The sequence below is a fragment of the Coptis chinensis genome, chromosome 3 (genome assembly GCF_015680905.1).
Source record: "Coptis chinensis isolate HL-2020 chromosome 3, ASM1568090v1, whole genome shotgun sequence".
NCBI classification, from domain to species: domain Eukaryota; kingdom Viridiplantae; phylum Streptophyta; class Magnoliopsida; order Ranunculales; family Ranunculaceae; genus Coptis; species Coptis chinensis.
Genome location: NC_141458.1, coordinates 54,640,326 through 54,667,881, shown reverse-complemented (window position 1 = coordinate 54,667,881; position 27,556 = coordinate 54,640,326). Strand labels below are relative to the sequence as shown.

Sequence of the window (27,556 nt, the reverse complement as noted above, 5' to 3'; positions counted from 1 at the left end):
GACCAATCCATCGAAGCCGCAGCCACCGGGTTGGTTCTAAGGGATGCTCGACGAACACAACGCGATCTCGCGATTGTAGTTCCTTCGTAATCGCCACACGTTCATCAATGGCTCTACCCCATTATATTGGGACTCCTCGCGAACGCGGATTTAGATGGATTCTAGGCGAATGCCTAGAATCTCCACCAACAACCCAAGAGTCACTTCCTTCCTCCTCTTCGCCACCGTAACAAAAATCCTAGTCCCTCCAACTCCCTCGTGTTTTGTAGAACCGCCCGACTAAGTCTTCGCGGGTAATAGGTTCAGCCGAAAGTACCACAAGCTATTCCAAATTCTATCGATCATTTCGTCACCGTGAAACGGCGCGAAGTGGTCGCCAAGAAAAGCTTGTTCGTAAAATTCGGCGTTATTGAGCCATTGGAAGTTTGAATACGGTTTGAGGTTTGTAGAAGGTAGGGGAAGCAATGAGGGATACCTCACTAAAAAAGAACGATGGTGGTGGGTGGTGTGCAGCAGCAATTTTTTTTTTTTTATTTTGATTTTTCCGGTGGTTTTTGTTGATGGAAATTGGTGGAGGTTGCGGGGCGGTTGGGTCGAGTCAATTTGGGTCTTGGATTGTGGGTGGTAATTTGGTTTTTTTTTTAATTTTTTGGAAGCTTTGGTTTGTTAATGGCGGTTCGGTGAAGATGATGATGAATTGTTGGCAAAAAGGTATGAAGCCGAGCGCGTCGTTACGCTGGTCAGCCCAAGCCCAAATCGAAATTTGTGAATTTTTCGATTTTTTTGAAAACTTCAAATCAAAATTGCCTCTTCGTTATCGGGTCCGATTTTTTGAATGAGATATGGAAATGATCAGGAGAGAATTTCCAATCCAATGATCTATAAAACACTCTATTCGACCGTGGATGACATATAAGATAGTGGAAAATGCCTCAAAGCGTGCGTGCATGACGACGTTATGCTTAACGATCGAACTCTAAATTCAAGATTATGTCAACCCGGATCGTAATACAATTAAACGCCTAAGCAACTGTAATGGGACATAAACATTCTAGTACGAAACATTTAACACCCCACCCCCAAAATTTTTTTTTACAACGGAGCTTAGAAAATTTGTTTTAGCAAATGGTCTTTTAAAGTCGAATTCGAGACTTCCTAGATTACTATGTTTATTATTTTTAATATATTATATATATATATATATATATATATATATATATACTTTAAAAAACAATAAACAATAAAAAGAAAGACATAATTCACCCCATAGAGAAACATAACTCAAAAATCCGAGAAAAAACATGCAAAGAGTGGAAACGTGAATTATGTTAAACGTGGACTGAAGGATCCGTACTTACACAGCCACACACTCCGTAGGAGGGCCCGGTTACCTTAATGGTGCACTCACCAATATATGGAAATGAAAGAAAATGCACCAAACACAAAAGTTGAGTCGTTTATAGTCGATACTGAGACTTTATCTAAACATATGTATGAACATGCAGTTTATCATATATCAACAACCAAAATAGTTGTGGATCATTCCATAAATAAATATCACGTAAAAACATATCCAAACACAATCAAGCACCAAGATTTCCTATGACGCAACCTAGTGAAATGAAAGCTAAGTCGGATCACCCTATTACGTAACCTAGCATGCACCTTCTTTTTCATTTTGAACGAGTGGGTGTTCTAGTAAATAAGTGTGGAAAAGTGAATGGTTGTGGAGAATATGGTGGATATGGATAAGTTGTAGAAGGATAGCATGTAAAAAATGAGGATATGGGTTTAGCACAAAAACTCATTCATGGTGTGTGTAGTGGACTGCCTCAAGTCTGAAAATGAAGGTGTCAAACGCTTTTGTCTTCCTCAAGTATTTGTTTTACTAGGTGGATTTAAAAAATTATGAAGCAATGTAAGAAACAAAAGGATCGAAAGTGCAAACTCGAGATTCCTTTGAAAGGGTGGAAGGAGGGAAGTCGAGGTGGATGTTGTGGAAAGTAGTTCTTGATAGGATGAATTATCACCGCTTCTAAGAAACTCATCGAATTGCTCATCTAGATTGGTCATATCCTCGTTACTATGATAGTCCTCTACATATTTGAGAAAGTCATCTATCTCATCCTCATCCGTAATATGTGTATCGACTCAGAGTAGGGATGGAAATGTTCGAGTCCGAACTTCCAAAGGAAAGAAATTTGGGCATATGATTATCGTGGAACGTGTTGTTGAAATAATCTCGAAAGCAAAGCTCGATCATGCTAACCTCTCCATCCATAGACAAATCGGGTAAATCGGTGGTTCTTTGTTTTAAAACATTGACTTCAACAGCAAGATGGCCAAAAGACATGGACATTGAACCATCGCGCAATTAATGAGCCGCGATTGGGTTGCCGAAAGGAGGCCTCTAAGATGATCGACAGAGTCGCTAACGACTTCTCAGATCGAGGATGACAAAATCAGCCCGGATAGTAAAAATCTTGAACTTTTACCGTAACATTTTTGACCACACCCTTAGGATACTTAATAGGCCGATCGCCTAATTGCAACATCATTTTAGTGGGTTGCATCTCGCCTAGACCTATTTGTCTATACAAATAAAACGGGAGTAAGTTAACACTAGCCCCCAAGTCTAATAACGCTGGTCGTCAGATAACAATCTCCTAAGGTGCATCAGTACAAGAGGGATCGACCAGTGGTCCTTGTACTTAACAATTCCATTATGTTCAGATAGAGTTGGGAATTGTTCGTTAAAAGGCATCTTTTGGTATATTTGTCTTACGCCTAGTAGTACATAATTCCTTAAGAAACTTAGCATGGTGTGGTAGCTTTTTAATAGCTTCGAGGAAGGGAAGGTTTATAGTTAGATTCTTGAAAACATCCCTAATCTCCTCATAATTAGTATCCCTAGTTAACATGGCTAATTTTTGTGGAAACGGTGGTTTCTGTCTATATTTAGCAATAGTATCACCTGGATGTTTAACCGTGGCTTTCTGTTTCTTAGGTCGTGTTGTAACTGGTACCTCTACAGTGGTAGGGTTTTCAGTTTCTATTTCGGAATCTAGTAAAATAGCAGGTGTAGGGGCTACTGGTGGGTTAACTATAGGCATAGTTATTTTTGTTATCAACCACTCTGCGAATCCGGAGAGTGGTGATGGCCTTTAGCTCACCTACATTTTCATATTCATTACTAGTATTATCGGTTACCTCAAAGGCTGTATTTGTTGTTTTAGGATTAGGTATTTCGTGACTTGAAAACACACCTTTGGGTTGGGCTTTATCTTGAGCCAACTGTTGGGTTAAATTATTAACGGATTGTAGAGCCGCCTGGTTAGATTGAGCCATGGTTTGGAAAAGTTTTTGGCTTACTTGTATGAAGGTGTCAAGACGATCCGGTTGTGTGGGTGTAGTAGTCACGGTGGTGTGGATCGAACTATTTCACGGAATTATTTATTGGTGGATTTTGATAGTTATTATTTACCGAACGATAATTCTATTAGCATTATAATTATTATAACTACCTTGACTTTGTGCTTGACCTTGTCGAGGTTGCACTTGGTTGTTATAATTATTAAAATTACCCCGACCTCGCCCTTGTCGTGGTGGAGCTTGGTTAAAACTTTGTGTTGGCCTAACATATTGATTATTATACCCGGAGGTGTGACGGTTGGTTATTTCTCCAACCGGTTGGGATTTTGTCTCCCGCGGGCTTAGGTTCACTATTAATGGAACAAACCTGTTCATAGGCTATAGGACGCTGGGAGTCGGATGCTCGTGGCTCCAAATGTAAAACTACATGGATTTGAATTTACGCTCATGACGGGATAGGCTTTTGTTGAACGTAAATGGCCTCTACCTTTTTTAAGTGAAAGTGATTCGATTAGAGTTTTAAGCTCGGGATCGTGGTTTAATTTCAAACATACCGGCGGCCTTAATCAGATTTGATGAACTAGCTGAGCGTGGATATCATCACTACCCCCAGTTGTTATTTCGGCTTAGTTTGATCCTCTAAAATTTATAAGCCTCCGAGGCTCCTTTGCTTAAGAAACTACCCCCATTCATTATGTCTAGGACTTCTTTATGGTGGTGTAGAAGTCCTTTGAAAAGGCACTAACTAACGGTCTTTTTCGCTAAGTTATGATGTGGACACTCTATAAGGAGATCGGTGAAACGATTCCAAGCCTCAAAATGTTTCATGAGGATTTTGTTGAAAGAAATGAATCTTGGAAAGCATCTCATCCGCCTTTGGGGGGTGGTAAAAATGTTCCATAAACAATTGAACAAGTTTTAGCCCACGAGTCCACGTAATTAGGCGTTTGGGCGCTTAACCAAGACGCCTTTATCGGCTAAGGTGAAAGGGAATACCCCGAAGTTTAATTTGTTCCGCACCAACCGTAGGATGATGGAATGTTGTTAGGACTTGTTCAATCCCACGATAGCCGATAAGGTTTTTCATGGTCTAATCCATGAAAAACGGGTAACAAATTAAAAATATTTGGGGAATTCGAAATCCCCCAATCGGGTCCGCTAGAACGATGCAAGATTTGGGGCTATCGCCAAGGCTTTTGTAGAAGTCGAGAGAGGAGTCTCTTCTTCGGCCGGGCATCAGGTCGCGGTGATGTGTGTGAAATAGTAGCTAGAGGTGTAGTGGGTAGTATACTAGATAGACTTGTTTGTTGACGTTGTTGCGGTAATTACGCTCGGTGTTTTGTTCGCCGCATCTTTAATCTCATACAAGGCTAAAACCAAATTTAGCTAAACACATCAACACTCCAAACAATTCTCGATATACTAGTATAAACCTCTAACAGATACGCGAGGTGCGGAAGAAAGGAATACCCGACAGATCCTTGCTTCGCTTTTGAATAGCGCCTTGTTTACGCGTGTTCGAGTGTATATAACAAGTTAGAACATGAAAAACTTGAAAAATGAAAGTTCGAGTCAAAACCGTAGAATTCGAAAAAAATTAGCAAAGGGCACAAAGCGCTTCATCATAGGCGTCGCGCCCGCGTAATTTTCAAATTACAGTTGTTTTTAGGGTGGTCGCGCCTCCAAACGGGGGTGGTCGCCAAGGTTCCAGGCTATAGCAGCGTGCGCCTTTTATAAGCGCCGGTCGCTTCGCCCGTATTTTGTCCCGAACTTTTCAACGCCGAATCGAAAACCACAAGATGAATCAAACAAGGGTGGGTGGGTGAAATGGGACTTTAAGAAAAGTAATTTACTCTACTTAAAACAATGCGAAAGTGAAACTAAGATGATGGTAGCCATTTGATAAAACATAAAAATTGATAAAAGATAGTGGTGAGTATCCCCTATATGGCCATTTGATAAAACATAAAATTGATATAGTTTACCCGCTAAAATGAACGATAAAACTCAAAACGTAAGTAAACTAAAACTAATCTATGTGCCTATATTTTATCAAAGATTCTACTCTCAATCCTATGAGATATAGTGGAGTAGAAAGTAATTCGCTCCACTCCTAGTCCTTCCGCAAGATGTTAACGTTCTCTAAGTATAAGTACTCTTAACTCTAAAGTCTAATGAGAGATTTTACTTAAGTGGCAACTAGACTACGATGCAACTACCCACAAGATGCAACTAGTCGATTATCAAAATAACTATGGTAATGCTACGTTGATTCGATGATAACGAAGTTAGAGGGGATTGATTCCACCGTAACTCAACTTAATCTTATTAACCATTTAATCGTCGAAATCCGACTTGAATCGCTTCGGAGAACAATTGGTTCTTCCTAATCCCTAATTACACATGGCATTCCTACCAATTCATAACTAGCATGTGAACGATTAAACTCATTCTCATGGTGAACTAATCGCTTCTAGAGTGGAAGCGGAAATTACGACGATTTTTCTACGATAATCGAATCAAGCTTTCATCAAGGCTTCTCAACCCTCTAATGGAGGTCTAGCCGAGAATCATTACTTAATCATTTCGATTAAATTAAAACTAAACATAATATAAAGAATTGAATTTACTAATCTAAATTAAACAATAATTAAAATCTAATTAATAACTAAGAATTGAATAATAAGTAATAAATGAAATCAGATCTAACACAAATGTAAATGACAAGAATCGAAATTAACAAACTAGCTATTTTATTAATCAAACTAATTAAGAGTAATGATTCTAAGAGTTTAATCTAAAACAAGAATTGATTTGAAACTAAACTTAATTAAAACAATTAAATCTAGATCTAGAAGCTATTCTAATGGCTACTTTCTATTCTAAGCTACTTTTTATTTTCTAACCTCCTATCTACCATTAACAAAGAGCTAAGCTTTTGTTTTTTTATACTTTCAGATCCAAAAATCGTGCATGGGCTTGGAGCCATGTTTTGGGCCAGAGAATCAGGCCCAAAACCCAATTCTTTCAGTCCAAAAAGGCCTCTTCAGCTGCAGTTGGCTTCAACAAACTTTTCGTCCGTTTCTGCTCCTCTGATTGGATCAAGGCTTAGACAATTGGAAAGCTCTTTCCGAGCCGGTCGTTTTGACATAAGGTAGGCCCCATTCCGAGGTCTGAGTCCAAAGATATGGCCTCGGAAGTTCTGGCGACTTTTGTGTCTTTTTTACGCCCGCAAGGTCGACTTTTCAGTTTTTGACCGGGCTTTAGAAACGCTTTGTCTTCTTGAATCTTGGCCTTTAATCACGGAACTCCTTAGTAACCGACCTTTGCTCCTTTATCTCGCTTAAAGTGGCACATTTCTGCACACATAATGGACTTTGAAACCCGAAATGCATAAAAATACGTAATCAGTGTTAACTCTTAATTATTACTCACATAATTGGTCTAATAGTATGACTGTTACAGGGTTAAAACTACAGTTTTGGGCTCTTATCACTCACGTTTCTCAGGTAATTTCTTTCCCTATCTCTCTTAATACTTGAGGACAAAGCATCCATCTGTTTGGGGGGTGGGAGAGAAATATTTTGCAAAAATTAGGCACTGTTAGGTTATTTATTTTTCTTTATAAAAAAATTCAAAAATAAAAAAATTAGTTAGTCGTATTTAGTAATAAAGGTCTTGTTTCCTTTTATATGATGAAAATTGTCTAGAAATCTTATATTAGCATTAATATTAGCATTAGAATTAGGATTGGTTCTTAGAAACTTATGTTAATACGTACGCAATAGTTTTTACATATTTTTATGAATATTCATGCTATGAGTGTCATTGACTGTACATAACAGTACATTTCTGGGACTCATGGTTAGAATACTTAATATCCAAATTCATTGAGAATCTAGCCAAAAAGCCTCAACATAAACATAAGTGTATCTGAGTAATGACCCAATGATGAAGCAATTCCAAGTAGAAAGAAATCACACGTCTACTTGCATGATCACTATACCATATCCTAGGCGAGAATTTAGACATTCTTTGGACCGATATAGCCAAATAAAAAAATATACAAACCCAAAAATATATATTTCCCCTAGTTTTCCCCGTTGAGCCTTTATATTAGCCATTTCATTTTTCAGCCATTATTTCCTTTCCCATATCCATATCTGATGAGTTTGAGAAATATGATGAAGAGCATAAAAGAGAAGAGAAAGACCTATACAAATACAAAAATTCGTTTTATCAGTTGGCGCCGATTGATGAATCCAGTTAACTGTGTCAAAACCAAGAAAAAGTAAATTCCATGACAGAAAAAAAAAATCAAAGTTATAAACTCCAAAAATAAAATCAAATGGAGTAAAAAAGCCAAAAAGGGCGAAGTATGGAACAGTTTTGAAATAAAAGAACACTAGCTTTTCTCTAGTAATTATATATTTGAAGACCATATTTTCTCTAACTCATTGTTTTGTTATCCCTTCCATTCCTTCTAAACCATTTTCTATGCCGTGGAATACCTAATAAAAGTCATCTAGCTCAATTAGGATAGGTTAGTGCGATAGTAAGTGGTAGACGTGATTGATCGACCTCGGCTTCCTTAGACATTATTGAGAATGTGAGGAAACGTGTGCCCACTGCACACTGGAGTAAGCAAAACCTGAGTGGTAAAAATTATGAGAGAATTTGTGTTTCGACATATACTTGTGAGAGCCTACTTAGGGGCGCTCTCCAAAGGATCCAGAAACGGCCATGTTTGTACATTTCATTGTAAAGTTCACTGCATGCATATTCATATATAGATGTTTTGATTATTGTACATGCATTTATTAACGTAGGTTTCAAAAGAATTAATCTTCGTTCCTCGCTAGTGAGATGTATAGATATCTGATATCTAATTTAGGGAACAAGCCTTTGTTACTGAGTCATTGTAGTATAGGTGAAGTTTGTGGGTATCTTCTCTGGAAAACTCTCACTAGACTAAACTCATCCACTAGGAAATGCCTAGTAGTTTAAGGCCTTGTTAATGCATACGGTCAATGCAATCACACTTTGTGAAACGAGAATTAGCTTAGGACTACACATTTTTGGCCACTTATTTGTTTTAGTGTCTCTTCTTTGCTTAAGGACAATCAAATTGTTGCTTGGGGATGGTTGATAAGTACTAAAAACTGTGTTTTAAACCCCGTAGAGACATTACATTTGGGTCAATTATGTGTTTAATAAATGTAAATTAATTGTATTTTCATGTTTTCACAGGTTTTAACAGACAACGATAAAATACACACAAAACCTGCGTTTTCATTGAAATGTGAAGGAAATGACAAACTTTTGCAATTTCATTAAAATGTGAATGAAATGACAAACCTGACCGCTGTTTTATTAACATATCAGCAAGCTTTTAACATAAGCTTATCGACCACATGAAGAAGAAAACAGCCGGTTTGGTATTGTCAGGGTTAAACTTCTTTGGGCTCGAATCAAAATTGTAGGGGTCGCTTGTGCAACCTCTTGGGCTTTTAATACAAAATGTTAAGATCAACTTTGGGCTTCGGCTCATTTGTAACAGACGAAGCTGACATCAGGTGTGAGGAAGAACAAGTGAGCAACTGATTATGAAAGTTGAGAAACACACACAAACAAACCAATCACTAAATGCCACCTAAGCCTGAAACCTCCACAACTAACATGCTATACTTCTACTACGATCATCGTAAACCCTCACAAAATAGGTCCACGGTTCAAGGCAGTTTACTCTCAAACCGTAAAACTCTAAACCCTAACACATCATCAACCCATAAACAAAAATTTCCTAAACCTTTTGAATTACCCAAATGGGACCCATATTTAGTTCAATCCACAATTCTAACAAAAACCCAATCAGAGAAATACTTCTCCATTGCCCAATCTCTCTCCCCACTCGCAAGATACATTTGTGATTCGTTTTGAAAGCAAAAACACTAGTGTCCTGCTATTATAACTAATTTAGATAAGCTTAGACGTGTCACTCCTAAACTTTTTACTGAAGTTCTTAAAGGTAAAACTGATCCTAGACTCTATTCCAAGTTTTTCCATTGGGCTGGTAAGTGTTTATAAATTATTTCGTTTCGTTTAATGCATTGAATTAAAGTAGTACATTATGTGTTTTCTGTAATGCATTTACTTATACTGTATTGGGCAGGTAAGCGAAGGGTTTTCGACATGATTTTGCCTCGTATAATGCGTTTGCGTATTGTTTGAATTGGACAAATAATTTTAGAGCTGCGGATCAAGTGCCTGAACTTATGAACATGGAAAGAAAACCACCTACTGAGAAGCAATTTGAGATATTGATTAGAATGCATTCGGATGCTGGTAAGGGGCTTAGGGTTTACTATGTCTATGAGAAAATGAAGAAGTTTAGGATTAAGCGTTGAGTATTTTTGTACAATAGAGTTATGGATGCACTTGTGAAAACAGATCATTTGGATTTGGCAATGGAAGTTTATGAAGATTTTAAAGAGGATGGGTTGGTTGAAGATAAGGGAGGATTGATGAGGCTTTTAAGCTTTTGGATCGAATGAGGGAGAATTTGTGTAAACCAGATGTGTTCACTTATACAGCAATGATACAGGTTCTAATTGCTAAAGGGAATTTAGATGGATAATGTTTAACTATTTGGGAAGAAATGCGGAAGGATGGAGTCGATCCAGATGGCTTACACTATGTTAATAACTGCTTTGTGCAAGGGAAATGTGGTTGAGAAGAGTTTCTATGAACTTTGTAGGGGGGATTTCCCGTCACTGAACAAATGACACGTGTATGGGAAATAACCTAAGACTATAGATGTCCAGAATGAGACGAGGACCATCGGATCAGTTCTGTGAATAAGTGATCTCGTGCTTAGCACGAGTGTTTAGTGGACATGTGTCAGGCACATGACTGACCGCCTTCAAGCATAACAGTTACCCCAGCCGTTAGGAATTGATATAGACAGTTCCTTAACAGAAGAAAACTGAAGATGGCGATCTTTGATGATAAGGAAGGAATCGTGATGACATATCTTAGGAGTTACCTTTTAGATATAATCTTCCCATACATGATGGGCCATTATGATTAACAAGGAAACTTACATCTCATAAGATATGGTCTAGATTCAGACTTCTATAAGAAGAGAAATCATAATAGAAAGACAGAGTCCAAAGATGGAAGGGAACTCACAAGCGGTGAGGACAGCCCTAACCCTAGGACTCATTCGCTCTTAGGAACTACGCAAAATAGGGTTTGATTCTCCAATAGAATAAAGGAGATACGTAGGCAGCCGTCAGACGGTTCAACCCTGAACTCACCATCATCTCATCCCTTCTCTATTCAGCAAAGGATTCCAGATTAGAAGGCACAGAGGAAGATCAGGGGATACTCGGAATTTTCCCTACATCTTTTGGCACCGTCTGTGGGGAAGAAAGTAGGTAAATATTCATTTCAAACAATTGATTTATTCTAAAAACTCTTATTGTTGTAATGGCAGGAGGAAAGAAAATAAAGGGTGGCGCTACCACGCACAGCATCGCCATCAGAGAAGAACTGCACGAGATGCCTGAAGGGGGTGAGAATGTCAGTTGCCAAAATGCGAATGATCCTCCCCAAGGACTTATGACCAGCACCGATGAACCAGTTGTTCCAAGAGCAGGTCCCAAAAATAACGCTCAGGAGGAACGTCAAAATTGCGAGAATGTTGTCCTCACCAACCCAGAGTCTGTTCAGGCGAGTCAGGCAGTGCATGCTCTAGAACAGCAAAGGAGCAACCTTGAGCGAGAATTACAGCTGCTAAGGTACTTATATCAGTCCGACACAGGGAAGGAACCACTCATCGATCTCGATGATGACGACCATCCAGAAGGTGTGTAGGGGAAATTTTGAGTATCCCCTAATCTTCCTCTATGCCTTCTGATCTGGAATCCTTTGCTGAATAAAGAAGGGATGAGATGATAGTGAGTTTAGGGTTAAACCGTCTGACAGCTGCCTACATATCTCCTTTGTTCTATTGGAGAATCAAACTTTATTTTGCGTAGTTCCTAAGAGCGAATCCCTATGGTTTATATAGGAATGGCTATGAGAGTCCTAGGGTTAGGGATGTCCTCACCGCTTGTGAGTTCCCTTCCATCTTTGGACTCTGCCTTCCTATTAGGATTCCTCTTCTTATAGAAGTCTGAATTTAGACCATATCTTATGAAAGGTAAGTTTCTTGTTGATCATAATATCCCATCGTGTATGGAAAGATTATATCTAAAAGGTAACTCCTAAGATATGTCATCACGATTCCTTCCTTATCATCAAAGATTGTCATCTTAAGTTTCTTTCTATTCAGGAACTATCTATATCAGTTCTTAAAGACTGGGGTAACTGTTATGCTTGAAGGCGGTTAGTTATGTGCTTGGCACATGTCCACTAAATACTTGTGCTGAGCACGAGATCACTTATTCACAGAACTGATCTGATGGTCTTCGTCTTATTCTGGACATCTATAATCTTAGGTTATTTCCCATACACGTGTCATCTGTTCAGTGACGGGAAATCCCCCTACAAATGCCCCCGCTCGTCCCAGCTAGCACGTGGGCACTTGAAGCGATGCTGCTTTTGGCACAAGAATCATTTTCCAAAACTGTTTGTTAGAACTGCTGATGTGCCCAACTAATTAAGGCTCTGAAAAGATGGCTTGAAGAGACACGCCGTTTCCCAAAAAAGGTAATTATAGCAGTTCCATCCCGAAACGACGTACAACTTGGGCTCATCCTAACCGTCCATCTTATCTGTATATAAAGGATCTGGTGAGAGAACTTTCATTATCTCTTTTGCTACCTTTTTCTGCATACTGAACCTTTTGATCTCACATTAGGGTTTAACCAAAGCTTGAAACTTTTCCTCTTTCTCGATCATGAATCCCATCTGGTCACTTGTAAACTTCAGAGATCTTTCCTCCCTGGAACTGATCCGCGAGAAATTTCACATCCCTGAAGATATTGGCCTAGAGTAAAGGAAGTTATCTGATGAGTTGGCCGGTGGCACTCATCACCATTGGTTAGCTTAGGACCAGACTAACTCTTCCCCTCCACCCATTGCTAAGAGAGTGTCTGATTCACTTCAATCTTGCTTTTGGTCAGGCAGCACCCCTGTTTTATAGAACTATTATGTACTTTGCCCTTTTTTTCCAAAAGACATGTGTTTGCTCTAAACCGTTGGGTGTTCGGTTACTTTTATGAGGTCCGGCATATTCGAGACCAGTCGTACTATTACCTCATGACCAGAGACAAGAATTCTCCGATCGTCTTTTTTAAGGGGAAGCAGAGTGACGAAGGCTAGGCTGATCACCACCTTCGTGTGTTGGGTGATGCGTGAGACGTTCGCCCCCTCTAATGTTGATGGTGAACCAATTGGAATTCATATTCCCATAAAACACACCCATGCTCCAACCAGTAAGTCTTCCTACTCAGGTACTTTATAACTTGATATAAGAGTCTTTCGCCTGAATATCTTTTGCTATTATTCCTTAATTAGATGACTCTTTCCCCTGGAATCAACTAACTGCAAATGATGCTGCTATGGTGGACATTATCAAGAAGATCCCCAAGGAATAGAGGATGCCTTGGGTGATAGTTCCTGATCTCACTCGTCTTTTTGAATATTTCAACATGTCTATTGAAGAATTGCTGCAACTTGTTCCTGGCTTTTCCCCCTTTGGGATAAATACTGTGAATTCTAGACGCACAACACTTCCTCCTCCTGTTGATTAGGATGTCAGACTTCTTCCTCCTCCTGTTCAAGATGAATCCTTTTTTATTACAAGAAGAAGAGGAAACCGCAAGGAGAAGAGTTCGGAGGCCGTCTCTAGTGATGCTGCGACTCCGGGTTCAGTTCAGGAGCCTGCTGTCAGTGATGATTGTGTGATCACTGGCGGGAGGGGCCCTGAACTGCCTCATAAACTACTTGCGGCCAGCAATTTTAAAAGGGGAGTGCGTGCGTCCAACCATTTTAGATTGAAGAGATCTGATACTACTGCTGATGTTGCCCCCTTTGGTAAGAAAACAAAGTTTCGCCTTCTCTCTGTTAGTGAAGACCCACTTTTTAAGATTCCTGCTAGTATTCCCCCACCTGTTAAGCTTTGTAAGAATGTAGCTGTACCCCCATCAATTCCAGTTCTTTCTACAGGTTCTGAACAAACTGGTGATAATGTCCTTCTAACCGTTGACCCTCCCCTCCCTGATAATCGCAAGGGGAAAGGTATTGCTGAAACCACTATTGTAACTGTCGCTCTCCCTCCTTCTCGATCCAGTGATAGGAGGGGGTGAGTGATGACATTCCCTTTTCTCTAAGATCTCCAGATTCCCCTGGGAGGGAGATGATTGTGGAGATGAGGCGTTGGGGACGAATTGATGAACTACATGTTACCAACAAGCACTCTGTTAAAGATGTTGATATCGCGCTTAGGGTTCTGGAAGCTGCCCGACTTCCTCTTGACAAGGCTGAAGCCAACATAGCTGGGACCTTGGACCTGTCCTTTTGCTAATCTGCTGTTCACCTTGCCAAGGTAAGACTTTCTTCTCTGTTCAGTGTTTGGTTTCTCTCATTGTGTTTCTTACACATCCTATATTCTTCTCCAGTTAGTGAATAACTTTCTGGCTATAAAAGAACCCATCTTTGTGGCCTCTGCCGATTCATCCACTGATGCCATGGCTACCGGTGAGTTGATCTAGGCGAAAAAGGCTGCCGAGAAAAGAACTGCGGAGCTGAAGATCCAGGTTGACGAGCTCTTGGCAAAAGAGAAGAAATCTAATACTGGCTTCAAGAATATGAGAGACACTATCTCCAACCTTCGGAGCTCTCTGGAGAAACCCAAAAAAGAGCCGCTGATGCTGCCACTTGGAAAGTGAAGTTCTTGGAACTACGCGCCCACTTCACTACCCTGCAAGCAAAACATGACCAAGTCCAAAAGGAACTTAACCGTAGGAACACCGAGATGAGGGCCCTTGGGAAAGCCATTGCCCATGCAAATGAGGTCATGTCAGGCTATGAGAGGGCTCTAAAAGAGAAATGTCTCCGCTCTGATAAAAAGGCTGATGACCTCTTGGCGGAGACCTCTGAGTTATATTCTCAAGTGGTGAAGGAGGTGAAGAAGAGGTCAGCTGAAAATGTCATTTGCTTTGCTCTAAGAGTACTTGATGTTTCTCGAGAGTCCTTCGATGCTGCCAGACAAGTTAAGTTTGAGGAGGTTATTGAGGCTACTGGATATGTCTCTCCGTTAGATGCTCATTGGCAAGTGACCAACCCTTTTATCTTATTTCCTGATCTAGACACCAATATCTCAGCTATCCAAGAAGAACTTATGCCTAATGCCTCCTCATCCTTTGAAGAAGACACCGATGATGACATGCCTCCCATTCAACTTCCTTTTCTGCCAGTTCCAATTTCAGGTGAGTGTTCTGTTAAGCCTTCAACCGTTCCAGCTAATCCAACCACACAGTCTATTCTTGAGAGTAAACACGAGTTCCTAACGATGGTGCAACAGCAAGCACTGATGGTGAACCGAAGTTTGATTCTACCCCTGCTTCATAAGCTTTTCAGTTGATGATTCACATAAACAATTATTCTATGGATCTGTAATATTGAGCTATACAGCTCACATATAATTTACTTAGTGAGCTCTATAGCTCTTCTATTTTATGTATGTATATTGTTTACTTACTGAGCTTTGTAGCTCTTCTAGTTTATGTATTCATTAGAAATATTTTATGTTATATGACATATGTTACTATGTACACTCTACCCTTGATGCCCCCAAAGTTCATTTGGAACAACAATAGGTGACCCTAGTAGGCTAAACAGATTAAAATGAGGCATGACCAGAATCTGATCAGGATATCATGGGAGCCATTCAAGTTAACTGTAATTAGGAGTTCGATCGCAATAGAGTCATATGTCTTTGCAAAAGTAACTTGCCGCCATGAGCACAACACTATGTTTAATAATGATAGGTCCTATTTATTTTAAAAAAATAAATAGGTTATCGCCAGAACAGCAGTGGGAGAGTCTTCCTCAGCGCCATCATGTCGATACTGTTCCAGACCCATGATTTGCGTGCTAGGATCTGGATCCAACCCAGATCTTCCCAGCAACTCCTATGTTGATGTTTCGAGAGTGCTAGGAACTCGCATACAGTTCATGCTCTCAAGAACACTATCTCTTGCTCTAAGTCAAACTGACATACAATTTACTGAACAGTTAGTGTGGTCGGATTCCCTAAAGGCTTAATTAATCGAGGATAATTGCAGTTTGAAAGAACTGGCGTACAGTTCCAGCTGCGTGGGAATGGGAAAGGATCTGGCATACAGTTCAACTTTCCCATACTCAGTATCACTGGTTCTAAAGCAAATTGGCATACAATATTCTAGAACAGATAGTGAGAAGATAATTCCCTAAAGGCTTAGTCTATTGTGGATCATAAATAAAGAATTAATACAAGGAATAAATTCGATGGCAATGTGGAGCACTTTATTGATGAATTGGAGAGGAGTGAACAATGCATAAAAAATCATAGAATAACAATTTACTGATAGTACTTGCGAAAGTGCTGCGCGTTCCATGGTTTGACAAGAACGTCCCCTTCAACAGTGTGGAGATAATAAAAACCAGTTCAACCAACCTTGTCGATGATGTAAGGTCCTTCCCAGTTGGGCCCAAGCTTGTCGTTGGGCTCTGGGATCTCGCGCAAAACTAGATCTCCATATTTGAAAGATCGAATACGGACTCTCTTGTCGTATGATCTCTTCAGAATCTGCTGGTTAGCAGTTAAGCGAAGTGCGGCACCTTCTTGTTTTTCATTTAGGAGATCCATTTCTCTACATAACAACTCCTCATTGTCCAAAGTGTGCACAACATCTGACTTCTGAGTGGGAGCTACTAGTTCTTAAGGTATGACAACCTCAGTTTCGTAGGTCAGTGAAAATGGTGATTCACTAGTTGACCGTCTGGGTGTAGTTCGGTATGCCTATAGGACCTTAGGTATTTCCTCAACCCATAAACCTTTTGCGTCGTCTAATTTACACTTCATGTTATCCAAGATGACCCTGTTAGAGGCTTCAACTTGGCCATTGCCTTGTGGGTACCTTAGAGTTGAGAACAGATGGGTAATGTGAAATTCCTCACAGAGTTCAGCAACCAATCCTCTAGCGAACTGGAGCCCATTATCTGAGATGATAACTTTAATAGGGTTATATACTAAAAGCATTACTTTTGTAATAACTCTAATTCTTTATATTTTGAATGAGAATTATATGGGCAAATGTTATGCATATTATATATGTTATTAGTTATATGCATGTGTCTAATACTTTATGTTGTAGATGATATGGTGTGGACACACAGAAGATCATATCATCAGTATCTTATAAAGTATAAGTAATCGTTCACAACCTAAATGGATTTGGACAAACCATTAGTATGGTTGTAGTATAATCTGGTATTAGTCTATCTTGACTATAGGATTACACTAGTACACTTTGTGTGTATTGAACATGACCAAGTGAGGTTGTTTCTCTTTATACTGACTATATAAGAGAACAAACGCCTCTGTTATTATGGATGTTTGTCCTCTTAATCCGGATATAATAACGGGCACTTACATGTATTATACATTACTTTAAATCATCAATGAGTGAGATTCATTTGTGAATCAACAAACTCGATGGATTGGGTAATGATATTGTATGTAAGGTGTGCTGTTGATTATAAAAGGAATCCGTGACCCGCAGGAAGTCCGGGGGGGGGGGGTGATGTCCCCTTGAGGAGCTCATAAAGATTGTCATGTAAACCCTATAGGTGGGTTTATTCCGACATGACAATAAGGTTGAGTGGTACTACTCGAGGACATAAGAAGTTGATTGATATAGTTGTCAGTAACTTGACTTAATTAACGAATATTCGATATCTTAAACACGGGGAGATCAACGAGCATATAATATGGAGCCCATAAACGCTGACACGTAATTTGGGATTATGGCGGTAGTGCAACAATGGCCTTTAGTAGAATAAGTCATTTGTTGACGGACTTGGGCCGTGTGTTCTGGGTGAACATGGGAAGCCCAAGCCCGCCGAGGCCCAATCCTAATTTCTCCTCATGGTCCCTGTTGTAGCCTATAAATAGAATCCCTTGTCTCCTGGCCGAAATTCACTATTCACTGGATTGAAAAGAGAGGCAAGGAAAGATAGATCCAAAATTGGATCTAGCTTTGGGAGAAAGAAGGGGGTTGGTAGATCGTTGCCCACACAACGTCCAATCTATTGAAAGGAATACAATAGAAGATCAAGGGGTTAATTTGATTTTATAGCTATTGGATTCTCAGATATATCATAACCGGATCTAAAGGTATGTTTCCTATCCAAAATCGTGAGAACCACTAATTCTATTGCGCATGATTTTCACGGTTTGTAGAGATTTGCATTATGAAATAACGGTTCCTACAAACTTTGGGTATGCCGAACCTGCAGACAATGTTGTTCCAAATGAACTTTCTGACGCCATGTTCTCGAATGAAGACAAGGGGAACTGTATCTATCCACTTGGTAAAGTAATCCGTCGCAACTAGTAGGAATCGGACATTGCCAGGAGCAGGTGGTAGAGGTCCTACGATATCAATTCCCCACTGTGCAAATGGCCATGGACTAGCCAATGGGTGCATTTCTGTTGCTGGAGCATGGATTAGCAGAGCATATCGTTGACATTTTTCACATTTGTGGGCAAAAAACCTGTGCATCCTTTTGCATATAAGGCCAAAAGTATCATTGCCTTAGGATTTTGAGAGCTACTGTTCTGCCCCCAGCAAGGTTGCCACAAATTCCTTCATGAACTTCTCGCATAACCTGTTCAGGGAGGTGTGGGGAGAGACTTCTGAAATGAGATCCCATAAAAGACTTCTTGTACATATCGTCTCCAACGAGGGTGAATCTTTGTATCTTTGCAAGCAGACGCCTTGCTACATTCTTATCCTCAGGGAGTGTTTCGTCTTTGAGGTAGGACTTATATGGATCCATCCAACTTGGAGTAATGGTTGGAACAACACAAACTATTGTAATTGGGATCTGAATGCTAGATTTCTCCTGAAAATCTATAGGGATGGAACGTGACTCACTGTTGCCCAACATCGAGGCAACATATGCCAAAGCATCTACGTGTCAATTTTTGGATCGAGGCAGCTGATAGAACTGAATGTTCTCAAACTTTCCGTGAAGACCCCTTACCAATTCCAGGTATTTGGCCATTCGTTCGTCCCTGGCCTCATACCCTCCATCAACTTGGAACACAATTAGTTGTGAGTCACTAAAAACTGTGAGGTGTGTTAGGCCCAGGTCGAGGGCCATTGTGAATCCAGCAAGTGTCGCCTCATACTCTGCCTCATTGTTAAAGGTGTTCTAACCTAATCGGATAGATTTCTCCAGCCGCATATTGTCGGGAGTAACCAACACAGCTCCAACTCCTGCACCTCTGTCATTTGAAGATCCATCCACAAACAGCCGCCATCCAGAGCTCGACTCCCATAGGTCTGGATGGGAGTTTGTATATTCAGGCAGGATACCATCATCGAAACTGGGGGTGGTTGAATCGTACCCCGTGTAGGTCATTGGGAAATCTCCCAAGAATTCTGCTAGTGCCTGACCCTTCTCCTCGAGATTCCGGGACGTAAATAATATCATATTCTCGACGGCGGTTAATGAGACCATTTAGCTAGCCTTTCTGACTTGTTCGGTCGTTCCAGAACTGATCGCAATTGGTACTCTGTGATCACTCTTATGGTATGGGACTGGAAGTATGGTCGTAATTTCTCTGCTGCAAAAACAAGTGCTAAAGCGACTCTTTCAAGTTTAGGGTATCTTGTTTCTGCTAGTAGGAGCGTCCGACTCAAGAAATAGACATGTTTTCAACCTTCTTTTTATCCACACGTATCAGTATAGAACTGATGTCTTAGTCAGATGAACAGAGATAAAGACCCAGGACTTCTCCCTCAACAGGCTTTGAAAGGATTAGCGGTGCCCCCAAGGTATGTTTTGAGTTGATCGAACTCCTTTTGGCACTCTTCCGTCCATGCGAAGGAGGTGTTCTTTTGCAGTAAATGAAAGAAGGTTTTGCACTTATCTGAACTCTTAGAGATGAACCTGTTCAGAGCTGCTAACTTGCCTATAACTTTTTGAACCTCTTTCATGTTTTTAAGTGAGGGCATTTCTATGAACGCTCAGATCTGATCTAGGTTTGCCTCAATCCCTCTCTTAGTAACTAGGTACTCTAAAAACTTTCCTGATGATACAACGAAATCACATTTCGTGGGGTTGAGCTTCATGCGATATTCTCGAAGAACGTCAAATGCACGTTTCAAGTGGGAGAGATGATCTCCCCATTTTAGACTCTTAATCAGGAGATTGTCCACATACACCTCCATAATGTCGCCTATTAATCTTTCGAACATCTTGTTTACCAAATGCTGGTATGTGGCTCCTGCATTTTTCAATCCGAATGGCATGACCTGATAGCAGTACAAGCCATCCTAGGTTATGAAACTGGCATGCTTGTGGTCCTCCTTATGTAAGGGGATCTGGTTGTAGCCTGACGACCCATCTATGAAGGATAACAGTTCATGCCTAGCCGTCACATCTACCAACTTGTCAATTCGTGGTAGAAGGTAACTGTCTTTTGGACATGCACGGTTCAAATCTGTGAAGTCAATACAGATTCTCTATGACCCATTCTTCTTTCTTACTGGGACAATATTAGAAATCCAGGTGGGAAAATTGAATTCCCTGACAAAATTAACTGGCTTTAGTTTTTCAACTTCAGCTTTTACCGCTTTGGATCTGTCAGCACATATCCTTCTCGGTTTCTGCTTGACTACAACTGCATCACTACGGACATTGAGTTAGTGGCATGCCACGTGGGGGTCAATTCTTGGCATTTCTTCGAATGACCAAGAAAACACGTCTCTGTGTTCTCGGAGGAACTGTATCAGAGCTTGGCGCTCTTCAGAACTCAACAAGGTGCCGATGAAAGTTGTTTTTGGCAAGCTACCACCTACAATTTCCACTTCCTCTAACGGCTCCAATGAGGGGGGATCCTCCCTCTCTCGTGGGACCAGGTCCGGGAGAGGTGGATCAAGCTATAATTGCTATTTGGCGGGTGGCCCCACCTCCATTGGTTCAAAAGGGAGTGGGGACTGCTTCGTTGCTAGCGCTTAGCATGCTTTGGCTGCCACCTGATCCCCTGTGATCATCTCAATTGTCTCGTTATGCAAGAACTTCAGACATTGGTGATAGGTGTTAGGAACAACTCGGAGTCTGTGTAGCCAGGTCCTGCCCAAGATCATATGATAGGGTGTGTTAGCTTTTACTACGACAAAGTTTATGATAAGAGTTACCGGACCAGTAGCTACGAGTAGTTGGATCTCCTCAACTGTCAGAGCTTTGTCCCCACTGAATCCATATAGATTAGAGTTGGTGGTGACCATTTCAGAGTCAAGAATTTGCAGCTTTTTGAATGCGTCATAGTATAGCACATCTGCTGGGCTGCCTAGATCAACCAATATGCGATGCAAATCATAATCTCCAAAAGGAAGTGTCAAAACAAGCGCATCCTCATGGGGGCTCTGGATGCTGCAACAGTCTGCCTCAATGAAGAGGATGAGCGGATCTTTGTGGGGTACCGCGTTAACCTAAGCTCTTATAGTCAGCTCATTGTTCATGATCCTCATCTGCTTGGTGATGCGCATCTGATATCGCGCACCCTTCTCAGTGATCTGTCTATTCCGTTTACTTGCTTTTTCGAAAATCATATTTATCTGGAGTCGGCCATTGAACGGTCCAGTACCTGGTGGATCCTGAACTGACGTGTTGATCTCCTCATGTTGTAGTGCGTTCGCATGTTCGTGTGCCACAAAGTGCTTCAGATATCCCCTTTTAATCAGATCCTGTAGTTCATTTTTTAGGGTCATGCAAGCTTTAGTGTTGTGACCCTTACTCTTATGGAACTTGCAGTAGGTTCTTTGGTCTCTGGTACCCAGGGAGCCTGGCTTTAGTAGAGCTGGCCATTTGAGGTAGCTCTGATTTTTTATCGAGTCCAGAACCTCATCTGGCATTTTGTTCAGAGGGGCGAAGTTTTTGTCCATCGAGGGAAGAGCTTCTTTAGTTCCTTCCACACGTGGCTTCTTCTGTGGTTTTCCATCTGCACTACTGGCTACATTTTGGTATTGCCCTCTGGACATTCGTCCCTTTGATGGAGATTCGGCCCTTTGGCGATTACGATTATGGTCTCTCTTTGATTTTTGAAAGGAAGAATTTCCATTCCCTTCTCGGGGAAGCCCAAGAACTGTCCGACTAATCTTCTTCACTTCCTGACGTCTGTTCAGGACATCTTCTTCCCATCCCGCATGAGTTTCAACCCTATCAAGGAGTTCCTCTAAATCGCAGGGTGGTTTCCTGGAGAGAGATCTGAATAAGGCGTTGTTTTCATCCAACCCTTGTTTGAAAGCTATTATAGCAGTCTGTTCATCACAAGACTCTATTTGGATTGAATTTTCCATGAACCGTCGCATGTAGGATCTCAACGCCTCTCCCTCTTTTTTCTTGATGTTGAACAGTGCATCGATCCATTTTGGCTGATGCTTGTTGCATGAGTACCTTTATATGAAGGTCATAAATAGTTCTTCTGAGGACCTAATCTGATGCTCAGGTAATCTGTGATACCACTAGAGCGTTGATCCAGACAAGGAGGCTTTGAACCCCTGACACATGACATGGTTATATCTCTCATATTGTCCCATAGTCGCACAATACCTGAATATGTGATCGACCGGATCTAACTTGCCACTAAAGACATTGAACTTCGGTTGTCTGTAACCACGGGGATATGGCTTCCTCATCACCCGTGATGCAAAAGGAGATCTGCCTACTCCCATTATGGCAGATTGAACAAGGGAGTCTTGCATTTTTTTCCCCTTGCCTGTCATCCGATGCATCTGACAGTCAGGTCATTCTTCTTAGTTTCCCATGCACTTTCTTTGGTAGAAAGTTTCCTGTTCTGAGTTCTTTTTCGGTGTCGAGGGTCGACATCACGACCCTGGTCAGTGGACTCCGGCTCTGAGGCTATTCCTGAATCCTCATCAGGAACAGCCTCAGACTGTGTGGTTGGATTAGCTGGAACGATTGAAGGCTGAACAAAACACTCACCTGAACCTGGAACTGGCAGAAAAGGAAGTTGGACGGGAGGCATGTCATCATCGGTGTCGTCTTCAGAGGACGAGGAGGCATCAGGCATAAGTTCTTCCTGGATAGCTGAGATACTGGTGTCTAGATCAGGAAACAAGATGAAAGGGTTGGTCACTCGCCCCTGAGCATCCAACTGAGAGACATATCCAGTAGCCTAAATAGCCTCCTCAAACTTAACTTGTCTAGCATCATCGAAGGACTCTCGAGAAACATCAAGTAATCTCATAGCAAAGCGAATGGTACTTTCAGCTGACCTCTTCTTCACCTCCTTCACCACTTAAGAATAGAACTCAGAGGTCTCCGCCAAGAGGTCATCAGCCTTCTCATAGCCTGACATGACCTCATTTGCATGGGTAATGGCTTGCCCAAGGGTCCTCATCTCGGTGTTCCTACAGTTAAGTTCCCCTTGGACTTGGTCATGTTTTGCTTGCAAGGTAGTGAAGTGGGCGCGCAGTTCCAAGAACTTCACTTTCCAAGTGGCAGCATCAGCGGCTCCTTTTTGGGCTTTCTCCAGAGAGCTTCGAAGGTTGGAGATAGTGTCTCTCATATTCTTGAAGCCAGTATCAAATTTCTTCTCTTTCGCCAAGAGCTGGTCAACCTGGATCTGCAGCTCTCCGATTCTCTTCTGACCTCTTTTCGCCCGGATCAGCTCACGGTAGCCATGGTATCAGTGGATGAATCGGCTACATTCTTACAAGGCTTAACAGGTGGGGAATACTACCAGGAACCTTAAAAAGTGTGTCTTCACTAACAGAGAGAAGGCGAAACTTCGTTTTCTTACCAGAGGGGGCAACATCAGAAGTAGTATCATATCTCTTCAATTTAGAACGGTTGGACGCATGCACTCCCTTTTTAAAATTGATGGCCACCAGCAGTTCATGAGGCAGTTCAGGGCCCCTCCCGCCAGTGATCACACAATCATCAGCGACAGGCGGGCTCTGAATCAACCCGGCGTCACAAAGATCATCGAGGCGGCCTCCAAACTCTTCTCCTTGCAGTTTCCTTTTCTTCTTGTAATCAAAGAGGATTCATCCTAAACTGGAGGAGGAAGAAGTCCGGTATCCTGATCAACAGGAAGAGGAAGTGTTGTGCGCCCAGAATTCACAGTATTTATCCCAAAGGGGGAAAAGCCAGGAACAAGTTGCAGCAATTCTTTAATAGAGATGTTGAAATATTCAAAAAGACGGATGAGATCAAGAACTATCACCTAAGGCATCCTCTATTCCTTGGGGATCTTCTTGATAATGTCCACCATAGCAGCATCAGTTGCAGTTAGTTAATTCCAGGGGGAAGAGTCATCTAAGGAATAATAGCAAAAGATATTCAGGCGAAAGGCTCTTATATCAAGTTATAAAGTACTTGAGTAGGAAGACTTACTAGTTGGAGCATGTGTGTTTTCTGGGAACAGGAATTCCCATTGGCTCACCATCAGCATCGGAGGGGCGAACGTCCCACGCATCACCCAACACACGAAGGTGGTGATCAGCCCAGCCTTTGTCACTCTACTCCCCCCAAAAAAGACGATCGGAGAATTCTTGTCTCTGGTCATGAGGTAATAGTACGACTGGTCTCGAATACGCCGGACCTCATAAAAGTAACCGAACACCCAACGGTTTAGAGCAAACACATGTCTTTTGGCAAGAAGGGCAGAGTACATAACAATTCTGTAAAACAGGGGTGCTGCCTGACCAAGAGCAAAATTGAAGTGAATCAGACACTCTCTTAGCAATGGGTGTAGGGGAAGAGTGAGTTTGGCCCTAAGCTAACCAATGGTGATGAGTGCCACCGGCCAACTCATCAGATAACCTTCCCCACTCCAGGCTAGGGGTGTAAAAACGGCCCTCAAGCCCTCGGCCCGCCCGACCCGACCCGGCCCATAGACAAAAAAAGCCCTCAAATTTAAGCCCCGCATGCAATTTTGAGGCAGGGGGCCCGACCCTCATGTTTTGAGGGAAGGGTAAGGGCCTAGATATGGAAACATGAGGGCGGCCCTCAGCCCGACCCTCTAAAGCCCTCACAAAGCCCGTATTAAGGCCCTCACAAAGCCCGTATTAAGGCCCTTTAACTGTAAATATTTATCCTTTTGCTTTGCAAATATTTGAAGACTAAAGCAAATATAAGTTGTGATCAAGAATCAAGTACAGAGAATACTATGAAGCTTAATGATGCATTTAAACAATTCTCTTGTTGTTTTGCAAACCTGTTTTTGGATTTGTTTGAAGTATGAACGTGTCCTTGATGGAGGTTCTCTCTCTTGTAATGAATATATTGTTAGAATATGTGAATATATTATATAGGATATAGCTGTATTATATGGATATATCTCTATCCTATAGAATATATTCATATATTCTATTATATATGTTAATGAAGTTTGATAGGTTTTCAAGAATTTTTGTAATGAATATGTTAATCAGTTAATGAAATCTGATAAAAACCAAATATGTTAATGAAGTCTGAACAAGTTGCATTCAAGAGTTTTGAATAATTGACAAGTTGTACAGCCCGGCCCTCAGGCCCGGCCCACAGTTTTCTAAAGGGGGTTGAGGTGAGGGCAAGGGCTGTATAATTCAAGTGTTGGCCCTCACAGGCCCGACCCTCATAGCATAAGGGGGTTGGGCCAGCCCGGCCCTCAAATCATATGGGCTTCATGATTTGAGGGCCGGGCTAGCCCGGCCCGACCCATTTTACACCCCTACTCCAGGCCGATATCTTCAGGGATGTGAAATTTCTCGTGGATCGATTCCAGGGAGGAAAGATCTTGAAGTTTACAAGTGACCAGATGGGATTCATGAAAGTTCTCTCACCAAATCTCTTATATACGGATAAGATAGACGGTTAGGATGAGCCCAAGCGATGCGTCTTTTCGGGATAGAACTGCCATCATTACCTTTTTTGGGAAACGGCATGTTTGTTCGAGCCGTCTTTTTAGAGACTTAATTAGTTGGGTACGTCAGCAGTTCCAACAACAGTTTTGGAAAAGGATTCTCGCGCCAAAAGCAGCGTCGCTTCAAGCACCCACGTGCTAGATGGCACGAGAGGGGGCATTTGTTGGGGGATTTCCCATCACTGAATAGAAGACACGTGTATGGGAAATAACCTAAGACTATAGATGTCCAGAATGAGACGAGGACCATCGAATCAATTCTGTGAATAAGTGATCTCGTTCTTAGCACGAGTGTTTAGTGGACATGTGTCAGGCACATGACTGACCGCCTTCAAACACCAGTCATTAGGAATTTATATAGATAGTTCCTGAACATAAGGAAACTGAAGATGGCGATCTTTGATGATAATGAAATAATCGTGATGACATATCTTAGGGGTTACCTTTTAGATATAATCTTCCCATGCACGATGGGACATTATGATCAACAAGGACACTTACCTATCATAAGATATGGTCTAGATTCATACTTCCATAAGAAGAGGAATCCTAATAGGAAGGCAGAGTCCAAAAATGGAAGGGAACTCACAAGCGTTGAGGACATCCCTAACCCTATGACTCTCGACACCCTTTCTATATAAATCATAGGGAGTCGCTCTTAGGAACTACGCAAAATAGGGTTTGATTCTCCAATAGAACAAAGGAGATACATAGGCAGCCGTCAGATGGTTCAACCCTGAACTCACCATCATCTCATCCCTTCTCTATTCAGCAAAGGATTTCAAATCACAAAGCACATAGGAAGATCAGGGGATACTCGGAATTTCCCCTGCAAACTCTTCAAGGAGATGAAGAAGAAGAAATATTTGATAGATAGGGTCGTGTATGGTTCACTAATTGAAGCTTTTGTTGCCGAGGGGAAGATTGGGTCAGCTTGTGATTTGTTGAAGGATCTCATGTCGGCTGGGTATCGTGCTGATCTTTCCATACTTAATTCTTTGATTGAAGGTCTTTGTAATGCAAACAAGATTGGCAAGGCTTACAAATTGTTCCAGTTCATGGTTCAAGAGGGTCTTAGCCCAAACTTTGTCACTGTAAATCCCATTTTAGCATTGTATGCTGAGTAGAGTAGAATGGATGAGATTTGCAAATTGCTTCAGCAGATGCGAAATTTAGGGCTACATGTCATTGAGGATCTTTCCAACTTCTTCTCATTCATGGTAGGTAAAGGAGGGAGGGAATACAAGGCTTTAGAAACTCTTAAATACTTGAAGGCAAGAGGGTTTTGCAACGTTTCGATTTATAGCATCATTATTCAAGCACTCCACAAAATTGGGGATGTGAAAGGTGCATTATCTCTTTTGAGGAAATGAAGGATTACGAATACATACGACTTCGTCTATGTAATCGTAACGTAATTCCTTGTTTTGTTGATGTTGGGGACATCAAAGCTGCATGCTCATGCTATAATAAGATGAAAGAGAAATCGTGGGTACCAACTATTTTACGCTTATAGCTCTTTGGTCTATGGGCTCGCAAGATTGGAGAGATCGATGCTCTCTTACTCTAGTACATGGCTTGGGCAATGTTACGCACAAGTGGGCCAATAGATTTCAAATATACCTTGAGCATCATCCATGCATGTAGGTCATGTGAGGCTAAGAAAGTTATTGATATAGTAGAAAAAATGATGGAACAGGGATGCCCTCTGAATGATCTCATATACTCGGTTGTTATCTCTAGCATGTGCGATAATGGGAGTTTGGAGGAGGCAAGGAAGGTATTTACGAGTATGAGAGAGCACAAGCTTTTAATAGAAGCAAATTTGATCATTTATGAGGAACTACTTATGGTGCCAATGGGTACCCGATTACCCAAAACCGAACTGGAACCGAAATCGAATGTTCTGGTTCTGAGTCTTAAAAAGTTAGACCCATTTAAAACTGGTCATTAAGAACCGAATCGATAAAGAACTGAAACCGTAGAACTAAATAGTAAAAAACCCGTGGGCACCCGAACCAAAATCGG

The 27,556-nt window shown here is 41.3% G+C and overlaps 2 pseudogenes; both read left to right on the top strand.

The window, feature by feature from the left end:
- Positions 1-4,135: 4,135 nt before the first annotated feature.
- Positions 4,136-4,227, top strand: LOC147510051 (small nucleolar RNA R71; annotated as a pseudogene).
- A 4,791-nt stretch (positions 4,228-9,018) lies between these two features.
- Positions 9,019-27,482, top strand: LOC147510050 (pentatricopeptide repeat-containing protein At4g20740-like; annotated as a pseudogene).
- The last annotated feature ends 74 nt before the right edge of the window (positions 27,483-27,556 follow it).